The 25,094-nt window shown below is 44.9% G+C and overlaps 1 long non-coding RNA gene across 1 annotated transcript; it reads right to left on the reverse strand.

Annotated features, from left to right (window-relative positions):
* Nucleotides 1-303: 303 nt before the first annotated feature.
* On the reverse strand, nt 304-19,892 carry LOC310698675. The gene is made up of 3 exons (XR_014521687.1): nt 19,662-19,892; nt 2,150-2,220; nt 304-689 (listed from the first exon to the last, which is right to left on the reverse strand). It is a non-coding gene; the product is annotated as an uncharacterized lncRNA (long non-coding RNA).
* Between the last annotated feature and the right edge of the window lie 5,202 nt (nt 19,893-25,094).

The following is a 25,094-nucleotide window of genomic DNA, read 5'->3' on the forward strand; positions in this document are numbered from 1 at the left end:
TGATATTTCATTTCATGCCTAGCAGGGTTGCTGTTCAGTACTATGGTGCTGAAACCATGGGTGCTGAAACCATTGCCCACAGAGAAGTAAGGAAAGGCTGGAGTGAGTAAGCCTATTGCTCAATTTTGAAGCCCAGTGTCTTCTATATCTCTTTATAAATGTATACCTCTTTCTGTCTGACATCATCATCATCATCATCATCATCATCATCATCATTATTATTAGCAATAATGTGATCCACAAATATTATTGATCCACAAAGTTAAATATTATTGAGACAAATATGTAGATGAGACCATACTAAAATAATTTGTGTAGGGCAGATGTAGCCCTTAAAAAAACACACAAAAAACTGAAGCCAGTAATAAACCTGTCATGTCTTCCACATTTCCTGGTTGCATACCCAGCTCTGTCTACATGGAATGTTAAGGCAGCAGGTTTGCTTATTATGGCCACCCAGGCAGCCACACAAATTATTCAGGCACATATACAGATTGCAGTTGAAAGAGATGGGTTTCTCCTCCCCACACTCCTTCTATAAAGTGTGAAGGTGTGTGTGTGTGTGCTGTTTACTATGACATCATTAAATGGTCTCATGGATTTAACAAAGTGAGCTCTAATTTTCCTTCTTTAAATTCTCCCTCTTCTTATTGGCATTGCTTCAAAAGGGACATCTGTAACAAGCGTTTCTGCAGAGAAAGCAAAGTGCTCTTTTTAAAAAGGAGGTTTACGCAATTGAAATGAAACATGTCTGGAGCATAATAATGGGCATTCCATTCATCCTCCAATGAAAGGCAGTTAATTGCTTAATGCAGAAGCTTCCTGTAAGCTTCTGAGCTCTCTGGATTTGAGTCTGAAGAACTGCAGAATTGGCATCAGAGTTAGCTGCTCCTCTTCCAATGCTCAAATCCACCCCCACCCCACCCCCTTCTTAAAGAGCCCACTTGCCATATTTCCTCCAGTAAGAGTGCAGTCCACCATTGCCACATTTCAGAAAGAATCCATAGTTCAATGGTGGAGCATCTTCTTTGCATGTAGAAAGTCAAGTTTAATCCTTGGCACTTCCACATAGGGGTTGGAAAAACCCATATCTGAAAGCCTGCTAAATAGCTGGCAGTCATTGTAGATGGAGCAGTGGTCTGACTCTGCATAAAACAGTTTTCTATGTCCTCCTGGGGAAGGACCATAGCTTAGTGGTAGAGCATCTGCTTTGCATGCAGAATGTCCCAGTTTCAATCCCCAGAATCTGCCAGTACAGCTGAGAGAGCCTTTTTCTGAAATGCAGGAGATGAACTTCCCGTAAATGTAGACTTTGCTGACTTCAACAGACCAATGATCTAATTTGGTGTAAGGCAGCTTCCTATGTCTTCACCATACAATTGCAAGTAGAAGTGTGCTTCAGATTATTATTGTCTGGATTTTTTACCAGTTCGGTGTTTCAGATAACCCAGGAAGCAAGCCTAACTTCTGTGGGTAGCAGTAGGACTTAATTGTACAGCAGAGACCTCATTACACCCAGAGCTCTGTAACTCTTGCTGATCAGGTAGAAAGTGGGTGGGTGAATATAGGAAAAGTCTGCATATTTGATATTTTAACTCCAGGCTGGTGCAGGAAATAAACCCAAATTAGGTCCCTTGGCACAACTTACCAGTAGCTGGACTTGGTTATGAACCAGAAAATGCTTGTGCCTGGAGTATCATGACTCCCCATCCCCAGGAGAAGAAGCCATGGATTCAAAGGACATATTTGAAGGAGGTGTGCCCACTGAAACAGTATTTGACATATCTAGATTCCAATATGGCTATGCTCTATTTCTACAGTTGGAGGCAGTGTGAATGTCAATTGCTGGAAATCACAGGTGGGGAGTGTGCTGTTGCTCCCAGACGGGGGGCTTTACAGAAGCATCTGGTTGGCCACTGCGAAAACATGCTGAACTACATGGGCTTTGGAATGATTTATGAGGCTCTGCTTAAGGTCTTGTGGTTTTGTTTTGTTGGAGGGCACATAATGGCATTATTTGAAAGAACAGCTTATGACCAATTCTTTACCATTCAAGTGGGTTCTCTCTTCTTTTCCTGTGGATTTAAGACATTTCATATGTCCATAGAGGTACAGTGGTTATTAGTGGTTACAATAATCAATTGCTTACTGGGGACCACACACCAAAGGTCTTTCCTGGCCACTTTTCTTGAGACCTTTCTTTCAGTGGAATTTTGTGGGCTGGGAAGGGAGGGAAAGAAGAAAGAAAGAAAGAAAGAAAGAAAGAAAGAAAGAAAGAAAGTCAGCATTTGTGGTCCTCTCTCCAACCCACCCACCCTCCTTACAACATGATCAATAGTGGAATAGTAAGACCACCAAGAAGGCAGAAAGGCAACAAATGGATCTGTTTTGGATTTTATGAGTGTTACAACCTGCCAAGCTCTTCATTCCTACACCTTGACAAGCCTAGGCTCCTGCAGCCACAGAAAGAAAGCAGCTGCAAAACAGTTGCATGATGGATAGTCTACTATGATAATGCTGAATTCAAAGGCAGCTGGAATATCTGAAAACTACAAATTCACAAGTGGGCCCTGCAACAAAATGTAGAAATGCAAAATTCAATTCAGTGTGGATTGCTCATGTCTAGCCACCCATGTCTTCTCCCAGATTACTCTGTTCCAGGGACAGAGACTCCTCAGAGGCAGGGCACAAGAGGTGGCCACCCAGCCTTTTCACCTGGTCCTTAGGACTCTCTTCAGGTACACACCCTCTTCCTAGCCACAGCCTTCACAAGCCTGCTGTGCATCATCCTTGGGCAGTTTTGCTTGGCTGGAATGTGTCATTGAACTCTGATCATGAGTCTTGAGTTCTTGGTTGTAGGATAAAGATGGATGTGTGAGTATATGTAGAAAGTACCCTGCTTTACAAAGTCTAAGTCACCAATTGCTCCACCCACTTTTTTGTCTGGCCCCTGTCCACCACTGGCATGTGGCTCCTGGAAAATACCCAGAAGACACATGTGAAATATGGGGGGGGGGCAAATTATTTAAATAAATCAATAAATATGAGCAAATGCTCAATAAAGACTGAACATGGGCTCAGTTCCATGAATGCTCAATAAAAAGGTCACCTGGAGGAGCCCTGCTTGTAAAGATGGAGATGGCCCTCCAACTGCTCTTGGATTACAACTTCCATCATCCCTGGCCATTGGCCGCAGTGTCTGGGGCTGAAGGGAGATGCAGTCTGCAAGGTGAAGGGTTTTCCGTTTCTCATATACGGAGTAAGCAAAAGAAAAGAAAATTTAGGAAACATTAAGTGAGGTGGGGACCTTTCTTATTTTTTGTTTGTGTACAAAACAATGTATTAAGATGCATCAGGTGTCACTTTTACCTCAAGCAAAGTGGCTGCCTATGGCATTATCTTTAACTCTCCAGCATGCACACGATCAGTGTCTAAGCCTCAAAAGCTGACAGAGTGTCTGCTGGTTGAGAAATAATGGCTCTGCTTCTTCCTTTTATGAGCTCTGATTTTACTGGTGCCAACACACATCTGGACCAAAAGTGCACCTGGACAAAATGGGCACGGGACCAGGAACGTTAGCAGAAGTCAACAGATTTACAACAGATGAGCGAGTTGCTTTCAGGGTGCATATGCTAGAGAGGATGCTCTATGTTTCTCATTCTCTGTCTCTTCAGTCTACTGGAATAACATTTACAGAAACAATAGTGCTTGTGATAGACCTTTACTGACTTTTCCAACAATGATATCCCAGCATGCTGCAAGACTGGAAGAAGGTATGACCAAACGTGCATGGTTTTCTTAATGTTAAAATGGGAGAGCTATTCATGAAATGTCATTGTGGTGTGTACGAGTGGTACCATAGTCACGTAGGGGAGATATTTGTGCAGTGATGTTGCAAGCACTGGCTGATAGGTACCTAGAATGCTTTTGCATCCCACCCACTAACCTTCCAATAACACTTGAGAGAGCTTCCAATGCAATTAAAACACAGGTATAGTGTGGTACTTCAATAGTGTGTATGTGTGCTGAATGTAGATTTCTATCATTGTAAAGGTCTAACCTGATTCTCAGTTATGTCCTTACACTTTTGAACTCAGCCTGACTCTGAATGTCCCATCTAATATACAGGTCTCCCCACCCCCCAGCCTACCTTCTTGATACAGGAGAGGGCTATCAAAAGCTACCAGCCATGATGACTATGCTCTGCCTCCACAGCTGGAGTCAGCAAAGCTTCTGAATAGCAGTTGCTGGAAATCACAGCGGGGAGTTCTCTTGTGTTCAAATCCTGCTTGCGGGTTTCTCACTATTGTGAGAACAGGAGATAGGCTATTGGCCTGATCCAGCAGGCTCTTATTATATAACTATGTTGTTAAGGGGGAAAGAGGGTAAGAAGTTATGGATAGGGCTCACTCCCACACAGAAGAATGCACACATCCAGGTTTGGGATAGGAATGAGCAGATCTGTCAATCTTGGTTTTCCATCTTTCCATTCATTAGTCCTCTACAGTTACACATCAGTCTGTGAATGCTTTAAAACAAAAAGTCTTCATGAAAATTCATCAGCATTTTAGCGCAAATTTCTCCTAATTACACATTTTTGTGTGTGCCATTTTGCCTTGTTTAGAGTTTTTCTCCCAAGCAGTTTCTCCTAATGCAATGCATTTGTGCATGCTGTTTTCAGTAACAAATGCATTTTGTGTACAGTGGTAGCTCGGGTTAAGTACTTAATTTGTTCCGGAGGTCCGTACTTAAACTGAAACTGTTCTTAACCTGAAGCACCACTTTAGCTAATGGGGCCTCCTGCTGCTGCTGCGCCGCCGGAGCACAATTTCTGTTCTCATCCTGAAGCAAAGTTCTTAACCTGAAGCACTATATCTGGGTTAGCGGAGTCTGTAACCTGAAGCGTATGTAACCTGAAGCGTACGTAATCCGAGGTACCACTGTACACTTTTCACACCTGTTCTTAGGCTAGAGAACTGCACCGAAAATGTGGAGTTGCAATGAATGGTTGCATTTTGTTTCCCGTATCATTTCAGGAAAGTGCCAGTTAGATAGATCCACCTTTGAATGCAAAATTAACCAAATCTCTCCTTCATCCCTAGTCCAGGAGGGCTTCCTGCTTTATACCTCTTTTCTTTTTCTTCCAGTTAATTCATTGATTTGTTTAATCCCCTTCCCTGAGATGGCTGTGTGTGTGTGTATGTGTGCGCGTGCGCACGTGCGCACATGCATGCATGCTCTGGAATGGTGGAGCAGGACTAACAGAAGTGGGGAATCTATCGCCCTTCACCCACTTGGGCTTTTTCATAATTCCTGCCAAATGCTTAGATACCATCTAACACAGTGTTTTTCAACCAGTGTGCCATGGCTCCCTGGGGTGCCTTGTGTGCCGCAAGCAACACTGGCCTCTGCCCTTCTTTCTTTCCTTGCGTCCTCCTCTGATGCCCTCTCCCATCTCTGCCTCCCCAAAACTTGTGCAGCTGTTTGTTGCAGCAGCCCTGGCTACAAGCTCTGCAGGCGAGTGGTGCCTCTGGGGCTGGCCAGGGGGTGCTGGTTGCCAGGAGCTGAGGCAGCCGGCATAAGCAAGCAAGTGGGTGAGGGAGCCCAGCAAGCCAGTTCACCAGCCCTTGCTGTTAGGAATGGACAGACAAGTGGGAGGCCAGACAGGCAGGCACTGTGCTGACCTTTTTTGTGCTTGCTGTGTGCAAGGCCCACTTGGAAGCTGAGTGCCCAGTGCTGAAGGGGAGCCTTTCCACCATGCAGACCCGGCAGCGCCCACTGATACTACTGCTGCCTCCCAAGGTAAGGTGCAGGCCTCACATTCACCTTCGGCCAGTCTCTGTTGGGTCACTAAGGCTGGGACATCCTCTCCCCAGGCCCTTGTGGGGCAGTGTGAGGAGGCACCTCTCTTTAGGGTGGGAGGGGGCAGCTCAGAGACCAGGGACAGCAGCAGCAGCTGCCCAGAGGACTCCCAAGCAGAGGGGAGAGGAGAGGAGGTTGAGGGAACACTCCACAAGGGAGAGTGTTATGTACTAAGCTTGGATCCTAGAACAATAGGCAAGCAGGATCCTAGAATGCAACAACTGATTGGCTTGCAGGAGAAAACCAATCAGGCTCCAGGAGGGAAGCAGAATCAGCCAATCAGATGGAACTCATTGTGTAAATAATGTATATAAAAGCCTGAGCTTTGGGGGGCAATTAAATCACTGTTTTACAAGCTGCAATAAAGAGCATGAAATCACTACAGGACTCCAAGTATATTTCAGAGAGTGTTCGGAAAAGAATGAGAGGCTGCCAGCTCTGCAGGCAAAGAGTGACACAACTGGGCTCCTGAGCCCCACAGAGGTGCCACAGAAAGAATATAGTTGGTCAAGGGAGCCGTGGACTCAAAAAGGTTGAAAACCTCTGATCTAAGATATTTCCATGTTGTTTGACAGGGATGGGTGAAAAACCCACATTACATTTAATGGCTTATAGAACCCCGTTTAAAGCTGAAAAACCAATACTCAGACTAAACAAAAGTCATGCCTCCTGCATCCACCAGTGTTCTGGACACAGAGGCTGCAGGGGCAGCAGATGAGGAACTGAGTCTAGGTCAGAACTTAGAGCTGCTTTCAAAACATAGAGAAACCATTGCGCTTGAGGTGGTTGAACAATAACATCCCAGAACACCAGAGTCTATAAGACCAGAGTCTGAGAACCAAATGCCTCCCACTGTACATTGACAGTCCAGAGGGTTGGCCCTTCAAGGCTCTGTTCTCACACGTGGGTGGAGCAAAATCAACCTCAGTCAGCTCCCAGCTTTGGTCAGAACAAGTTAATCACTCAGAGCTGGCCATGTATAATGTCTTGCTCCCAGCTTTTGATTCCCCCTCTCTGCTGCCAGGTCAGGCCTGACCTGGGGGCAGAGCTGTGGCCAGGCATAAGCGCCACAGCCAAGGCACAATTCCTTCTTACACGGAGCCAGGCTCCGATGAAGAGGACTGCTGTGACGGCACCTGTTTGTTCCCCCTCACAAAATTGTGCCAAGGGCATGGACCCCCCCCTTACACACAAACACAATATGCCACTGCAGAATAATTCAGCCTCTAAACTGGGTCTGAAATGGATTGATTCTCCTAAACTAGGAATGGAGAACTGTGACCCTCCAGGTATTGTTGGCTCCAGGCAGCATAGTCAATGGTTTAGGATGACGGGAGTCTCAACAGCCCCTAGAGGTTCTCCATTTCTGCTTTAGGTACATGATATCCTAATGAACTTGACTGCTTCCTCCCGGCAGGAAGAACCAGGATTTATTTTAGTATCTGTAACGAAAAGCACTGAGGCTTTCAGATCAGATCATTATCAACAGCAGTTAGGAAGGGAGGAGAAGTTAACTTTGCACTGAACACAAATGGAAGGAACACAGTGACTCTCTCATTTTCCTATAGCATACTGAGGGGTTTCTGAAGTTTTCCATTTCATCTAGTACTGACCAGCAGTGAGGAAGGCAAACACATTCTCCCCCACCCCACCCCGCCAAAAGGCCTGTTAAGTTAAATAATTCATTTCCTTCTCATTCTGCAATCTCCCCAACTCTGGTTGATGTTAAAGCTGAGCAATAAAGGACTGTCTTTTAATGGAGGGAAGTGACTGCCCATTATTCCTGCTCTTTTAACAGAAGATATTTTGGCTGCTTATGTTCCCACCAGATGGCCATCACTGCTGTTCCTGGAAGTGATACAATTGTACTGATGGAAGTAAAGGGAGTCTTATCTTCCACAGGTACAGAAAAAAAGGCATCTGTGCTAGTGTTCCAAGGCCCCATCGGCTGGTGTCTGTGTCATTATGTCACTGTACAAATTACAGATACCACTTTGTGTCATCACCTAGCGCCATTGAAATATGACAGAAGGGCATGTGTGCTGTCTGAGAATGCAAGAATCTTAGAAAGAATAAAATTTACAGCTTGCAATGCTTTGAAAGAGAATATGATGAAAATGATGTATAGATGGTATATTACACCTGTGAAATTAGCTAAAATGTATAAGACAAGTAATAAATGTTGGAAATGTAAAGAAAAAGAAGGAACATTTTATCATATGTGGTGGGAATGTAAGAAAGTAAAAAACTTCTGGGAAAAGATATATGAGATGAAAAAGATGTTGAAATATACATTTTTTTAAAAACCAGAAGCATTTTTTACTTGGTATTATAGGTGAGGATATTAATAGGCAAGATGTTAAATTGTTTTTATGTGCAACAAAAGTGACAAGAGTATTGTTAGCCCAGAAATGGAAGCAAGAAGAAATTCCAACGAAAGAAGAATGGCAGACAAAATTAATGGACTACGCAGAATTAGATAAAATGACAGGAAGGATTCGAAACCTGCGGGACCAGAGATTCACAGAAGATTGGAAGAAATACACGAATTATTTGAAGAGCAACTGTAATCGACAAATTATGCTAGTAGGATTACAAAAAGTTTTGTAAGGAAAGATATATGAAATATTGCAAAGTATAGAAAGAATAGAGATATTAGTTATGAGATTTAAATGTAATAGTGGAAGTAAGAAATGTATATGAAGTGACAATATTGGAAAATTTCCAGAAGTGATTGATGGAAGTAAAAAAAATGGTAGAAGACATGAAAGTATGTTTAATTATTGTTGAAAATGATATGTTGAAAATTAATTTTAAAATATATTAAAAGAGAGAGAGAGAGAATGCAAGAATATGGGGGGTCAGTGCTCATTTTGCACAAGGCTATCCTAGCACTACTTTTGCCTCTGGCCCTACCCACCACTGACACGGGCCCTGGGAAGGTTGCTCAGAAGGAATGTGGCCTTCAGGCTGCAAAAAGTTCCACACTGCTGCTTTTGTTGCTACCTTAATAGCTCTCATTCCAGTGATACAGTAATTCTCAGGCACCCATCCAGCCACATTTTAACTCTGCTTATCTACCTCCTGCTGCTATTCTTGGATGTTCATATGCAGTTCTCAGCTAAAGTAATATACAGTGGTACCTCGGGTTAAGTACTTAATTTGTTCCGGAGGTCCGTTCTTAACCTGAAACTGTTCTTAACCTGAAGCACCCCTTTAGCTAATGGGGCCTCCTGCTGCCGCCGTGCCGCCAGAGCACGATTTCTATTCTCATCCTGAAGCAAAGTTCTTAACCTGAGGTACTATTTCTGGGTTAGTGGAGTTGTAACCTGAAGCGTATGTAACCCGAGGTATCACTGTATGTTATAAGGCAATTTAACAACGTGTTTTTTGAGAAGACATGCTTAGGGATCTGCATTTTTGAAGGAAGATATGTTTTAAAAATATTTATAAATCTGCATTTACATTCATTCTTGAAAAGGTTCAAGCAAACAAATGAGTAAGAGGGGCAGAAAAGGACTTATGGGTGAAGAAACGTGCAAGGGCTATTGACCAGTAATAAAGATCTATCCATTCCTTATACCATCACAAAAACTGTATGATCCGTGATTGGCTGGGCTGGCTCAAGGAGACATGAACAGGGGTGAGGCCACTGACGTAGGGTGATCAAAACCTTCACAATGTGATCAAAGCAGCTTATGGACAATAAAACATAGACTTGTCAAATTGGAAGGGACCTCAAGAGTAATCTAGTCCAAAACCCTGCAATGCAGGAATCTCAGCTAAAGCATCCATGACAGATGGCCATCCAACCTCTGCTTAAAAACCTCCAAGGAAGTAGGTTAACTAGAAACAAGTCCATTTATCCTATGAGTTTGTCTTGGAACTGGAAATGTCCCAGACCCACTGTTAAACACATCCAAGGTCTTTTGCTGATTTACACAAGCTGCTGTTCATTTTATTCTTAGTGATTTTACATAAGCCACCTTTAGCACTGAAAAATGGAAAGGAGGATGACAAAATTTTAAAGAAATAAATTCATGTAAAACAGAAATTAAAGTTCAAATGGGTATATTTTAAATCTTCGTGAAATCTGGCTGATTGGGATTTGAAAAACAGAATTTGAAATGGAATGAATAACAATGCCATGAACCTTTTGTTAGTTCTTAAGTTCCTTAATTGGTACAGTGAATTTATCCTCTGGTGCTTTCCAGTGCCCGCTTCTCCAAACCAGATGATCTGGCCAAGACAACTCCGAACTCTGGAGAAGATTGAGCAAAATAATATGTTTCCCAGAGAATATGTCAACGTCGAGACGCCACCATAGAAGCTGGTTGGACCCTTTCCAGATTCTTTATTCTACCATTTCAGCCTCTAATCAGAACCAGTCAAGGAGAACCTGGCTTCACAGTTCTGCCTCAAATCCCTGGCTTGTGCAAAAATAAAATCCCTTCCTCCTCCCGTTCCCTCCCCCCCCCAAAAAAAGGAGCAAGCAATTTATTCAGAAGAAAGCAAGCTTTTGGCAGAGAAAATAAACTTCTCCCAGTGAATCAAAGGGATTTTCATCAGATCCCATAGGGTGCATTCACACAAAGCCCTCACGCCATCTCTGAAAGAGGAGACATTACACACACTCCACAAGAAAGCCACAAGCCTCAGGGCTCCTATATCTCTTCAGCTAATTATCATGCTTTCGTCCAGGCTGCGGTGTGTGTGTGTGCATGTGCAAAGCCAAGCTCCATAAAAGTAGGATTGGATTGTCTTGTAGGTTCTATTTGGCCATTTTGTTTGCCCTTGGAGTTTGAATAGTGTGCACTCTGGCTCCACTGGTCAGGGAACCCCAAAAATCACTGGGAACATAGGAAAGCATCTTAGGAAAGGGCTGTGGCTCAGTGGCACAGCATCTGCTTCCATGCAGAAGGCCCAGCTTTCATTTTTAATCATCTCCATGTATGGCTGGGAGAGAGTCCCTGCCTGTAACCCTGGAGAGGCACTACCAATCAGTGCAGACAGTAGTGAGCTACATGGCCCACAGGTATAAGGCAGCTTCCTTTGTTCCATATTGAGTCAGACTATTGATCACTAGCAGAAGCTTTCCAGAGTTTCAGGCAGGAGGCATTGCCAGATCCACTTGAACACGATGGCTAGGTTGCTTGTGGTGGTAAACTCAGGTTCACACTCCAACAAGAAAATATCAGGTAGTTCCTGCTGTGAAAGGACTGGTGGTCTTTAAGTAGGTAGAATTGGTTCAAAAAGATGGAAAATACTATGTTAAAGCTAAAATGAAAAGAAAGAAAGAGGTAAATTGACTAAGTAAATTTTATGTGAAAATAGTTTTGGAAAACTGCTGCAATGGATTATATGGAAACTCAGCTTGGGGGATTTGAGGAAGTCATTTAACAATGTTAACAAAAAATGGAATTATTAAAGTTAGGATAAATGTTTGTTTGTTTGTGTTTGTTTTTTGATGTTTTCTGTTTGATATAAAATTGGAAAATCAATAAAAAAAATTGAGGGGGGGAAAACTGGTTCAAAAGATGAACCAGTGTGTCTAACTCAACACAAGGTAGCTCTTTATAACCATAGAATCCCCCTTGCCATCTGCACAAACATTGGAAAATAATTTATTTTCATAAGAAAACACCACTTCTTATCTTATCTTCTTATCTTTCACTTTGGGCTTTGAATGCTCATAAATTTGTTTAAAAATGTTCATGTTACTGAATGGCTTTGGGACTGAAATGAATAGTGATGTAATTGGGGATGTTTTACTACTTTGCCTGAGCAGTGCAAACACCCCCCCCCCACTTGCATTGGAGTTGCATCCTGCATTGCAGTTCCTGCCCCGGACAGGTTGGATTAGATAACCTTCAAGGTCCCTATGACTGTTAGACAGAAGGCTCAGCCACGCTTCCATTTGGTCTGCGACTTCTAGGCATGAGTCCCTGGTAAATCAAAGCAAACATCAGTTGGGTTTTCTGCAGATTGACATTTGTTCTGATTCAGCAGTAAACAGTGGGTTTTGCTGGGGAAAGCAGTGGGGCAAAAGAAAAACCTCTCAGGCCCATGCCTAGAAGTCACAGACCAAATGGAAGAAATTGCAGGATAAGTGCGGATGACCCCAGAGAGCACAGCACCAAACAACTATATTACAGACACATCCCCCCACTCCACATAAACACACTTCCATGCATGCTTTCTTTTGGTTAATAAGAAGTCCTTCATCTGTTAATTAACATGCACAAATTACGGTAATAGCTACTAGTCTCACTACAGGGACACAGGTGGCACTATGGCCTAAACCACTGAGCCTAGGGCTTGCCGATCGGAAGGTCGGCAGTTTGAATCCCTGCCACTGGGTGAGCTCCTGTTGCTCAGTTCCAGCTCCTGCCAACCTAGCAGTTCGAAAGCACACCCAAAAGTGCAAGTGGATTAATAGGTACCGCTCCAGTGGGACGGCAAATGGTGTTTCCGTGCACTGCTCTGGTTTCGCCAGAAGTGGCTTAGTCATGCTGGCCACATGACCTGGAAAAATTGTCTGTGGACAAATGTTGGCTCCCTCGGCCAGTAAAGCGAGATGAACGCTGCAATCCCAGAGTCGTCCGCTACTGGACTTAACGGTCAGGGGTCCCTTTACCTTTTTTTCTTTTTTTAGTCTCACTATACTGTAAAGTGCATTAAGGATGCCAGATTTCTCTCACAGATAGTTATTTCACAGGCACACAAAATATAACCATCTGATAAGTGTGCAATGGATCTCTTCAAATACATAATAATAGGCATACTAAGACTCCCATGTCACAATTGCATAGGCATACCAAGAAAGTGTCAGGAGAATGTTCACTTGGTCATAACTCACTTGGCTCTGTGCCCGAGATTGGCAGCAAGGTAGGATTGGTGTGATTCCTTGTGTTGTCAGTTAGGAGCAGAACAAGGGGTAGAAGCCAAGAGTCTTGCTATCAGTGGCGTAGCGTGGGTTGTCAGCACCCGGGGCAAGGCAAGTAATTTGTGCCCCCTAACCCGTGGATTTGCACCCCCTAACCCATGGATTTGCGCCCCCTAACCCTAACCCCCAGATGTTGCGCCCGGCGCGCCCGGCCCCCCCTGCACCTCCCACGCTATGCCACTGCTTGCTATGTGTGAGGAAACCATTTATAGTAGGGGTGGCCAACTGCTAAGAGACTGCGATCAACTCACAAAATTGAAAATTGGCAATGATCTACCCCTTTTGGGGGAGTTCAAGTCTAAGCTGTTGCCCATTTTTAGGGAGAAAGGGGAACAGACACTTGCCAACAGATCACTGGGGAAATGAACAGCCTCACTGAGTAAGCTCTGTCTTCCGTTCTGCAGAACGTGCAAGAATGGAGGGTGGGGCGAGGGGGCGGGCTGGATTCTATTTTACCAATGCTAAGGAAAGGGAGCCAGAGATTGACTGCGATTGACCAAAACATCCCGGGCATCTACCAGTAGATCGTGATCGACCTGTTGGATATCCCTGATTTATAGCATAGCATGGGCAGCAGGAGGGGGTGGCTTTAGGGACAGTTCCATAGAATTCTGATATTTTGTGGGAACTTAGAGGTTCCTTTTTTATATAATTTTATTTATGCATTTTAAAAACATATACACATCATAGAATGTTCATCATTACCTCTCACCCTCAGACTTCCCAGTCCATCTCTCCATGACATTCTAGGTAATCTTTTGTCAGCTGCATATTCTATTATACCACCCATTTTCATCTCAAATATTCCTTTATTTAATGTTTGCTGCTCATATGTTCATTCCTACTTGTAGGTTAAGTTGACTATTACTGTATGCCGTTTTCAGCAGTTTGCTGGGTGTCAAGTACCACCAGTACAGCATATTTTGTAAATTTTCCTTAATAAGGTAGCAGGCAGAGAAATTCAGTTCCCCCCCACAGTTTCTCCCACACTGACATTTCTATATTATAACCTATATCTATAGCCCATTTAATCATTGTCGCCTTCACCACTTCCTCTTTAGTCTCACACACTGTCAGAGCTGCTCCCAGATCCTAGCTCCCAGAGGATCACGCTAGCCAGCGATCATTAAGTAAAAGTCTTTATTGAGTTACAGTTTCCATTCTCACGCTGCTGCGTGCAACTCTACGTCTTATGCGTTAGATCGGCGAAGCTCCATCTGAGTCTCCGCCCCTTGTACACCAACTTAATATCCTAGCCCTGCTCCACCTTTTCCGCCTGACTGTTCTCCTCTGGGTCCCTCTGCCCCCCGGGGTCTCTTCCTTCCGGGATTCCTCTGACGCCGACCCCCCGGACCCTCCTGTCTCCTTGCGCCGGGCTTTAGGACCTGGCTCCCTTTCTGGGCTGCCTACTGCGTCACTTTCCTGTGCATTTGAACTTGGCGCGCGCGCCCAACCTTCCACTTTCCGTCTGACCGTTTCTTCGCTCCCCGATGGAGGTGTGGCCACTCCTGACTCGTGCCCTCCCCCCTGTTGTGAGCTGCCAGCGCTTGATCCCTGGCGCCCTTCCTCTTCCCTGCTCTCTGGCGGTGACGCTGGTCCCGATTTCCAACTGCTCCCCTCTGAGTCCCCTCTGGCTCTATCTTCCTGGGGTGTCCCCCTAGGCTCCCCCCTTGCCCTGGCCACTGGTGCTCCTTTCTGTGAATCTTCTGATTCACTGGAAAGACTCGGAGATCTCGGGTCGTCGTCATCACTCATCTTTTCTTCTGCCTCCTCCCCCTCGCTCTCTGTTTCCTCCCTTGCCCTTGCCTCTGCTCCTGAACCCCTGACACACTCCTATAACAGTTTATAAATATTAGGAATTAGTTTATCATCCTTTTTTCAAATTCTGAACACATTTCCCCAAATCCCTTTTCTTTATCTCTTTTAAATAACTTGTTCACCTGGAAGTACTGAAACCAATCTATAGTATAATCTGATACCTCTTCTCTTTTTTTTCAGATAAACCCTCCCTCTCTAAACTCTGTAAAATCACTGTAAGTAGCCCATCGGTTTTCCATATTCAACCTTGGTTTTTTCCCTCTCTGAGTTCTTTATGTCTCTGCCAGATAGCGCATATGCTTCTTCTCATAGCATGGATTTGAAATCCTTTATGTACCCTTGCTTTGTCATAATGCAAATAGGCATGCCATCCAAAGCATAGTATCTAAAATATTGGTATCTCTTAGCTCCATCCATTCTTAGCTCCATCCAGCAAAGGCATGCTGCCTCATAGTAAAGTCTAAGATCAGGTAGGGCAAATCCCCCTCTTTCTCTTGCATCTGTCAAGTTTTTGTATTTTATGCAGGATTTCCCCCCGTAAAATGAAGTTTGTTACATCTTTTCTCCACTGTTTAAAACAGTTTGGGCTATTTATTGTCAGGTGGGATGTGCAAGGGTGAACATCACCCTCCCTCACACAGCAGCCCCTGAAGTCAGGCTTGACCTGGAGATGGAGCAGCCACGGCTGGGCGTCTTGCACACTGCAGCCGCTCTCCACTGCAGCGGAGCTTCATGCGGTGCAGCCCAGTTGAGGAGAGCGGTGGCAGCTCTCTGCTGCCAACTCTCCACTCTGAGGAAGGTGCCTTGGCCAGAGCCAGGAGCTGATGGGAGCCTGTTGGTGGGGATCCCTGGTCTTGCTCCTCCAGAAAATGTGCTTGGTGGATGGCGGGCTGAGTGGGTCTGGCCAGGTTGGAAGGGAATAATGTGTGTGATGTCATGCACTAACCTTTCCTCGATCATTTTGGTGGCCCATTTATGAATCTTTTCCAACTCCACAATATCATTTACAAAGTTGAGATGACCAGAACTGCACACTGTATTCAAAGAGTAGCCTCAGCACAGATTTGCATAAATCAGTCATGGACACTCCTTGGCTAAATCAGAATCTATGACTAAGAGCTTCATACTAGATTAATTTAATATTCCAAGGCCTTTTTGGGGTCTTGGTTTCCCTCAGCAAGCCTCTCCTGATTACTTCTTTTGAAGGGAAGTTCACTGTCATGGTGCCGCTGGTTTGCAGCTTCTGCCCAATAAAATGTGGGTTGTGGGACCCATATCCTGTTCCATGGAAAACATTAGAAGACATGGAATTATGGTTTATAAGTGAATGCCAACTAGGAAAAAGGGGTTCTGATGCTCTTGGTAACTAACAAATGCCTTGTGCTGTGGCCACTGGCTTAGAATTGCATTCTTTGCTCCTCCTTTCCTAATATAAAATATATAAAATATGTAATCCTTTCAGTGAACGTAAAAAGGGTCCTGCTGGATCAGGCCAAATGCTCATCTAGGGCAGCATCCTGTTCTCATAGTGGCCAACCTGATGCCCCAATGCAAAGCTTTTTTTATAATAATATGATAATAATTTATTATTTGTACCCCGCCCATCTGGCTGGTTTTCCCCAGCCACTCTGGGTGGCTTCCAACAAAGATGAAAAATACACTAAAATGTCACATATTAAAAACTTCCCTGAACAGGGCTGCCTTCAGATGTCTTCTGAATGTCAGGTAGTCGTTTATCGCTTTGACATCTGATGGGAGGGCATTCCACAGGGCGGGCGCCACTACCGAGAAGGCCCTCTGCCTGGTTCCCTGTAACTTGGCCTCTCGCAGTGAGGGAACCGCCAGAAGGCCCTCGGAGCTGGACCTCAGTGTCCGGGCAGAACGATGGGGGCATAGGCGCCGACTCCATGGGGCCTGAGGGGGCCCGAGCCCCCTCAAAAATTCGTTTGGGGGGGCTCAGCCCCCCCAATAATCTCGGGCGGCGGTGGGCGCGTCCGCGGCTTTTATAGGGCGCCCGGCGCGCACCAGCTCCATAACGGGCACCGGCGCGGCGGGGGGCGCCGGGCCGGGGGAGGGGGGCGGCCGGCCTGTCTCCTTGGCAACCCCATTGAGCAGCGCCGGCTCCCCCGGGAGGGCCATCCCCCCGCGCCGCCGATCGCCAACACCGCCGACGCTGTGGCTGCCCGAGCCCGAGCCCGAGCCCGAGCCCTACCCGAAGCCCGAGCCCGAGCCTGAGCCCGAGCCCAAGCCCGTCAGTCAGTCAGTCAGTCAGTCAGGAAGGAAGGAAGGAAGGAAGGAGAAATGGGGAGGGAGACGAGGGAGGAAAATTGCGCACAGGGTGAAGAAAGGAGAAGGGCGAACGAGACGAGCTTCCAACCCAAAAAAGGGCTGGAAGACTGGGAGGATGAAGGATCGGGAAAGAAAGCGACGCCTTCCCTGCCCGCGACGTCGCCCGCTTGTCATTGGCAGCGCAGCGGGCGCCCAGAGGAGCTGGGCACCGGCGCAGGGCCGCTCCACAGCCGCGGAGGACAGCTGCGCGGCTAGCAAGGTGCGCCGCGTAGAGCGTGGCCCTTGTGTGGCCCGGTGGCCAGGCAAGCTCGGGCGGGGACCCCCATGCGAATCTAAGACGGGAGAAGAGGGCAGAGCAAAGGGGGTCCCTTCCCCAACCTCCGGCTCTGAGACTTCCCTGCGCCCCAGAAAAGCGAAAGGATTTTCTCTTCTTTTTTTTTATAAATATTTTATTAAGTTTTCAAATACAAAGTTAGAAACATACACTGAAGAAAAAAGTAAAAGAACAAGAAAAAGAAAAAAAGAAAAAGAAGAAAAGAAAACCAACCATTCAACACATTTTTTATATAACTAACTGGACTTTCTCGCATCTCCCTTACCCTGCATTCTTTATAATAAAGATATCAGCAAATTATTACCTTGTTTCGCACCTTATTTTGTACTTTTCAAATACTATACCTCTAAATTTAACATACTTTTCATCAGTTACTTATATCTTAAATTAAACATAGTATTACCTTAGATTTTGACCTTTTCTTACTTAAAATATAATTTCCTGTTTCCCAAATCTAATTGCTGAAGCTATAGTTTCCGAATCGTGTAAATTTTTAACATTCATACAACTTATATTGTTTTTGTAAATAGTCCTTAAATTTTTTCCAGTCCTCTTCCGTTGTTTCTTCTCCCAAATCTCGGATTCTGCCAGTCATTTCAGCCAGTTCCATGTAGTCCATCAATTGCGTCTGCCACTCTTCCAGTGTGGGCAAATCTTGTGTCTTCCAATATTTTGCGATAAGTATTCTTGCTGCTGTAGTTGCATACATAAAGAAAGTTCTATCCTTCTTTAACACTTTCTGGCCAACAATGCCCAAGAGGAAGGCCTCTGGTTTCTTGGGAAAGGTATACTTAAATACCTTTTTTAACTCATTATAGATCATTTCCCAGAAGGCCTTCACTTTTGGACAAGTCCACCAGAGGTGAAAGAATGTCCCTTCAGCCTCCTTACATTTCCAACATTTATTATCAGACAGGTGATATATTTTTGCAAGCTTGACTGGGGTCATGTACCACCTATAAATCATTTTCATAATATTTTCCTTCAAGGCATTACATGCCGTGAATTTCATTCCGGTGGTCCATAACCTTTCCCAGTCCTCAAACATGATGTTATACCCAATATCCTGAGCCCATTTTATCATGGCTGATTTGACTGTCTCATCCTGAGTGATTTTCTCTTCAACCTGCCCTCCATCCTCTTGCAGAAAACTCTTTGCCTGCCCTGCCCGTATCTCGTTTTTGCTTTTTAATTCCACACACGCACCCTTTGGACTTCGTGGCAATCGGGCGCACGGGTGCGTTTCCTAAGAGAGTGAGGACCCCCGCCTCCTCCCCACCTGCTCCCTCGCCAGCCAGCCAGCCGCGTGCCCTAGCCGGAGAGCCCCGGCCATCCCCGTCGCGCAATCGGCTGGATCTCCCTTCAGCAGGCCGTGCTCACAACTCGGCCCAGGGACCCCCAGCAGCGGATCTCCGGCTCAGCTGAAGAATCCGGCAACAAGCCCCCTCCTCCCCAATCGCTCCGCCGAAATAAGCTCCAAAACCCCCCAGATAGGCCGCCGGCCGCCAAGTCTAGTGGCGCCCTGAGCGAGGGTCTCTCCCCAACACCGCCACCTTGAACTGCGTTCTCCTGGCTACCCGAGCGAACCAGCGGCATTACCCCGGTATGGGCCCCCCCAATATTTTTTATAAGTCGGCGCCCCTGGATGGGGGTGGAGACGCTCCTTCAGATATACTGGACCGAGGCCGTTTAGGGCTTTAAAGGTCAGCACCAACACTTTGAATTGTGCTCGGAAACATACTGGGAGCCAATGTAGGTCTTTCAAGACCGGTGTTATATGGTCTCGGCGGCTGCTCCCAGTCACCAGTCTAGCTGCCGCATTCTGGATTAGTTGTAGTTTCCAGGTCACCTTCAAAGGTAGCCCCACATAGAGCACATTGCAATAGTCCAAAAATCTTTTTAAAAAGATTAGATTAATTTGTTGAGTATAATGGCTACTAGCCAGGATGCATATATTTTACCTCCACTGTGGGAGGCCACAGGTCTCTAAATGCCAGTTGCTGGGTTTCGTAAGTGGAGAGGGAGCTGTAGCACTCAAGTCCTGCTTGCAGGCTTCATGGGAGCATCTGGTTGGCCACTTTGAGTACAGAATGCTGGGCAAGATGGACACTTTAAAAACATAAATAAAAAGAAGCTAAGAATGCTACCTTCCATGGAGACAATATTGGAGAAAGTGAATTGCAGTCTGGAGAAGGCAAGCTGAGAGGAAGAAGTAGGAAATAAAACCATAAGGTTCCTGCCTTTGAAACCTATCACAGCATCCACTTTCATGTATGTTATTGTCTCTCAAGTTGTCCAAAAATTTCATCCATTCCCCAGCTATAAATCCTTAACTTCTCAGCTGGCTTCTCTGTCTGCTTCATGGGACAATGAAGCAGAACAGGTGAACATCTAGGTGGCACAATTTCCTACCTGCCATGTTGATAGGAATGCTGACACAAAAACCACAATTATCTAATCTGAGAGCACGCCTCACACTGCTTACTGAACGACGTCCGGTAAGAAGTGGGCAACGGAATAGCGATGATGCAAAGTTGTTTCTTGCTGTCTCTATGGTAACCCTGCAGAATGTGAGGAAGGGGCTAGGAGAATAGTAGAATCAGAATCAGATGATGTCATCATGGAAGGTGGAAGAGCAGCCCAGGGGTGAGAAAACCTTCCTGGTTGACTATTCATCTTCACAAATGTTCCCTACTCATTTTTAAACATAGTCATCTGAATTTTCCTTTGGAGTTTGTTACTATCTTCCATGGAGACAATGTTGGAGAAAGCGAATTGCACTCTGGAGATGGCCAGCTGAGAGGAAGTTGTAGGAAGTACTCAAACCGTATGGTTCCTGCCTTTGTAACTTATCCCCACAATATCAAAATAAGTTCCAATAGACAAGAGGTGAAGACTGAAGAGCAGCAGGTGCAGACCTTAGAGCACTCCAAGAAGGCTTTGGAAAGCACAGTGTATCAAATGATTCCTGCCCCTCCCAAGAGGAGGAGGAGACGAGTGGTGGCGATAGGTGACTCTGTACTGAGGGGAACAGAGGCAGCAGTGTGCAGAGTAAACAAGATTTCCTGGTAGGTGTGCTGTCTTCCAGGTGCAAAGATTCACGATGTGACAGAGAAGTTGCCAAGTCTTATAAAGTTTGCTGACCACTATCCCTTCCTTCTTATTCATGTGGATACAAATAATACTGCCACACACACCCTGGGACTTTGGACAGGAAGCTGAAGAGCCTTGGGGCACAAGTTGTGTTTTTATCACTCCTTCCAGTTTAAGGTCGTGGCCCAGGTAGAGAGAGGAAAATAACTGAGGTAAATCACTGGCTGTAAAGGTGGTGTTGTCAGGAAGGGTTTAGCTTCTTAGATCATGGTCTCCACTTCTTTGAGGCAAGGGTTGGGCTGCATCTCACAGTGTGTTTTCTAAGAGTCTTGTGAACCTAAAGAGCTTTAAACAAGATCATGAAGGGAGGGAGACTACAGATGACAGAAGAAGTGAAGAGGTGCTCCAGAACCTACTTATGGCCAAGAAACTAGAAGCAGCTAGAGAGAACGACTCATGGTTTCAGTTATCTCTACACAAATGCACAGAGTATGGGAAACAAGCAAGACAAATTGGAGCTTTTAATACAGAATTGCAAATATGACCTGACAGGCATTACCAAAACCTGCCGGGTTGAGACCAATGACTGGAATGTAGAAATAGATGGGTAGAACCTGTTCAAAAGGAATACATCAAACGGGGAAGGATGAGGAGTAGCATTATACGTAAAAGAAGTACACTTGTGAAGCAATCCATGAAGTGGACCACAGAAAGCAGATTAAGAGTATATTGGTAAAAATTGTAGGAGAAACAACAGAGACCTTACTATGGGTGTCTGCTATTAACCAAAAAGCCAGACTGAAGACTTGAATGATGCTTTCCTAGATCAGATTACCAAACCTTCAAAAAGTAGAGATCTAGTAGTCATAGGAGACTTCAACTTCTCTGATATCTGTTGGAACTCAAACTCTTCCAAGAATGCAAGGTCCAAAAATTACTCAAAATTTCATTACACAGAAAGTGGAAGAAACAACAAGGGGATTAACCAGTGCTTTTTTTCTTTAAAAATGTTTAGGGGTACTCTCATTTTCCTACTCATATTGAAATACTGCCCCTCAATGAGGCCAAACTTAGATTCACAAAATATTTAGGGGTATACGTACCCCTGCATCCCCCCAGAAAAAAGCACTGGCATTAGCTGTCTTGAACCTGATCCTCTCCAACGGGGGGGGGGGGGATTGATATGAGTGCAAGTACTCAGAAATTTGGGAGGAATTGATCATCTCCTTCTGCAAGGGAAAACTTAGTGTAATCGGACATACATTCTGGACTTTAAGAAGGCTGAAGGAGCTACTAGGTGTGAAGATCCCATGGTCAGAAATACTCAAAGATGAGTCCAAGATGGATGGGAATTTCTTAAAGGAGAAATATTGAAGGCCCAAATGCAGACTATTCCAACAAGAAAGAAAAATGGGAGACATCTAAGGAAACCAGTGTGATTGTATAAGGAGGTTACAGATTAGCTGTGTATATATGAGAAATGGAAGAAAGAGGAAATCACAAAGGAGGAGTTTACAGGGGTAGCCAACATTTGCAGGGTGAAGGTCAGGCTGGCTAAAGCTCAGAATAAGCTCAGGCTTGCAAGAGGTTAAACAATAGAAAAGGTTTCTTTGACTGTGTATGATGTAAGAGGAAGAACAAGCAAATGGTAGGTCCTCTGCATGGAGTAGGTGGAACCACTAAACACTTTGCCTCTGTCTTCACCCAAAAAGAAAGTGATGCCCAGCCTGGTGGTAACAGAATAAATGATGTAAGGAGGGAGCTGCAGCCCTAGATAGGAAAAGAGGTAGTAAAGGAACACCTAGTTAATTTGTTTTTTATATAAATTTTATTTATAATTTTTATTGTTAAGAGTTTTTCACAGTAGCATACACCAAATACAATACATTAAGCATTGTCAAGTCTGCAGGCATGAACGAGAGTTTTCCGATAAGAATTAATGAGCCTCCAGCAGGTTTATAGACCATTTATTTATAATAACACAGAGAGAGCAGCATCAAGCAAACTTCTCTTAAGGCATCAGTTGCCTGAATCTCCTCCCCTTCTGCAGCATGAAGCCTGCCAGTTCCCCGTCCTCCCACCCCTGTGCTTCCATTGCTTCTTAACCCTTTCCTGCCTTCTAGTCCAAAGGGAGGGAGGAGCATCACCGCAGCTCTCAATGGAAGAGCCTTCCAAATGGTCCCGACCTCCTGGTTGCCTAGCGACATTATCAGGACTGCCTATTTCCTCCAACTGAGAGGCTTCTGGATCTACTATTCTCACTGTTATTGAGAACATTGAGGGAAGGGGCGGCACTTATCCTCTTTCTCCTCTGTTAAAGGCTGCTCTGTCTGGGACTGTCTTCCTTCCTGGTCAGTCAGACCAGTCTCTGGCATCCAACACTGGGCAGCCCCTGACAAGCATCAACTTCCCTTACCACCTTCCATGGCCAAAGTAAGCCCTGAACTTCATAATCGATCAGATGACATTCAAAATGACATTTGAATGACAATGCACATCAACTTTGGAGGGGCCTGGCCCCTTAAATATTTTATGGGGGGGTGAAGACCCCAGAGACCCTAAGAGTTGGCTCCTATGAACAGAAATATAGTGTCCAGATCAAGGAAAGTAATAGTATTCTATTCTGCCTTGGTCAGACTACACCTGGAATATTGTATCCAATTCTGGACACCACGGTTTAAGCAGGTTCTTGACAAGCTGGAATTGTGCATAGGAGGGCAACCAAGATGACCAAGGGTCTGGAAATCAAGCATTATGAGGAACACTTGAAGGAGCTGGGTATGTTTAGCCTGGAAAAGAGTGGCACTTGCTTCTAAATAGACATCATGGGATTATGCTGATAGAGAGGATATCATGAGAGTTGAAGAAAGAGACAAAGGAAGCTGATCACAGGCTGGGATGCTCTTTCTGTAACGATTTTGGCACAACAGTAAAATTGTCCAATCAGTTAACCTCTAATTGAAAACACGTGGGAGAGGGAAGATGTGCAGAATTAGCCATCTGGAAAATGGAACAATGTTCAATCATGTGAGGAAGAGCCTCTGCCGCTACATTGCCTCTGAAAGTACAAGAACTGTGGAAACTAGCGCACACAAAAACATGCCAAGATTACTGTCTGCAGTTGAATGCAAATCTTTAGATTGCCAACATGATTCAGCTCAAATATACGGAAACTTTGCTTTACTGCTGTCCTCTGGAAAGAAAGATTGATTGATGACAGCTTTGCAGTACACATGGGAGTTATTGTATATGACAGCCTGCTGAAAGCACTGATCCATATCCATTTAAAATGGATAAATAAATAAATTGAGGCACAGACAAATACTCTACTGCTTTTCAGGCCTCATCAGATGGAGTAATGAAGAAAGGGTCTGAAGTCCTATATTGATAGCCAGTGGCCTTCTGATACCAAGAAAAATGGTTCCCTGAGAATTTGCATCTCAAGAAGGGGTAACCTTCCTCTGTTTGAATGGAAACAAGGACTTAAACAAGTGCCTTTCAAAAAACAAAATTGGAACACTGCTCTAATGCAAGCAAATGTCTGTTTTCCTCTCCTTTCTCAGTAAGAGGAAATCATGGAACTGGCTGCTGAAATAGTTTCCCAGAGAAAAGGGGAAAGCTGAGGCATTTATCTTCTTGAGTACGTTTCCAGGAGGAGTGAGAATCGGTGCCTGATTTACAGCTGTCCCAGAACAATCTGTGCCAATATCCTCAGGCAGCCAGCACAGTATGGCAAAAATGCTGCAGTTTCCCAGAGCCAGCTACCAATCTGTCTATTCTCTCTCTCTCTCTCTCTCTCTCTCTCTCTCTCTCTCTCTCTCGTATACCGGAGGTTGCCTGTATAAACTGTTTCCATTCCCAGCCATTTGGATTTCTTTTTCTTTCTTCTTTCAGTTTTAGGGAGTCCCATAAGCCAGTATGCCAAATGGTCAGGGATGATGGGAGTTGCAGTCCAAAACACCAGGAGGGCACCCTGTTTGAAAAGGCTGTTTGGAAGGGTATCATTAACGACATGGAGCAACTCAAGTAACAACAGTGATGCCAAGCAAAACAAGGGACCACCTTCATTTCCTGATTGGAAGCCATCTACAACATTCTGGTGATAAAGCTGCACTGAAATTGTGAAGGAATGGAACTTCCAGCCATTATTGTGTTTAGTTTTTGGATTTGGGACCTGAGCTTGAAATGCTTGCTTTTGTTTTAAAGGTTCTCCTGCATAGGCTCACAGGAAGGTTAAAATAATTAGAGGTTGTTTTGCTCAGGAAGCTCTGCGCAGGTGGATCAAAAGCTTAAAAGGGCATGTATTGCTCAATAAGTTTTGCACAGGGGAATTAAAAGTACAGTGGCTCAGTCAGTAGAGCATGAGACTCCTTAATCCCAAGGTTGTGGTTCAAGTCCAACATTGGGCAAAAGATACCTGCACTATAGAGAGTTGGACTAGATGAGCCTCATGGTTTCTTCTAACTACAGTTGTATGATTCTATGATATCTGAGGAACCTGCTAATGAAGAATGGACGCTACTCTCCTTTTAACCTGCTGAAAAGTTAAGAAGCGGCATGGAAGTCTTGTTAGCTGTGGATTCAGAGAGTGCTGGAGCCAAGGACAACAGGAGAGAAAGGGGACTGAAAACACTTGAACTACAGCACTAGGAAATGTTGAGAGAGGCACTAGCAGAAGCCCAGAAACTGAAATGGTATAAATTCATTAGGAAACCAATGTGTTGTTGTTTAGTCATTTAGTTGTGTCCGACT

This window comes from Podarcis liolepis (genome assembly GCF_965112155.1).
Source record: "Podarcis liolepis genome assembly, chromosome: Z".
NCBI classification, from domain to species: Eukaryota; Metazoa; Chordata; class Lepidosauria; order Squamata; family Lacertidae; genus Podarcis; species Podarcis liolepis.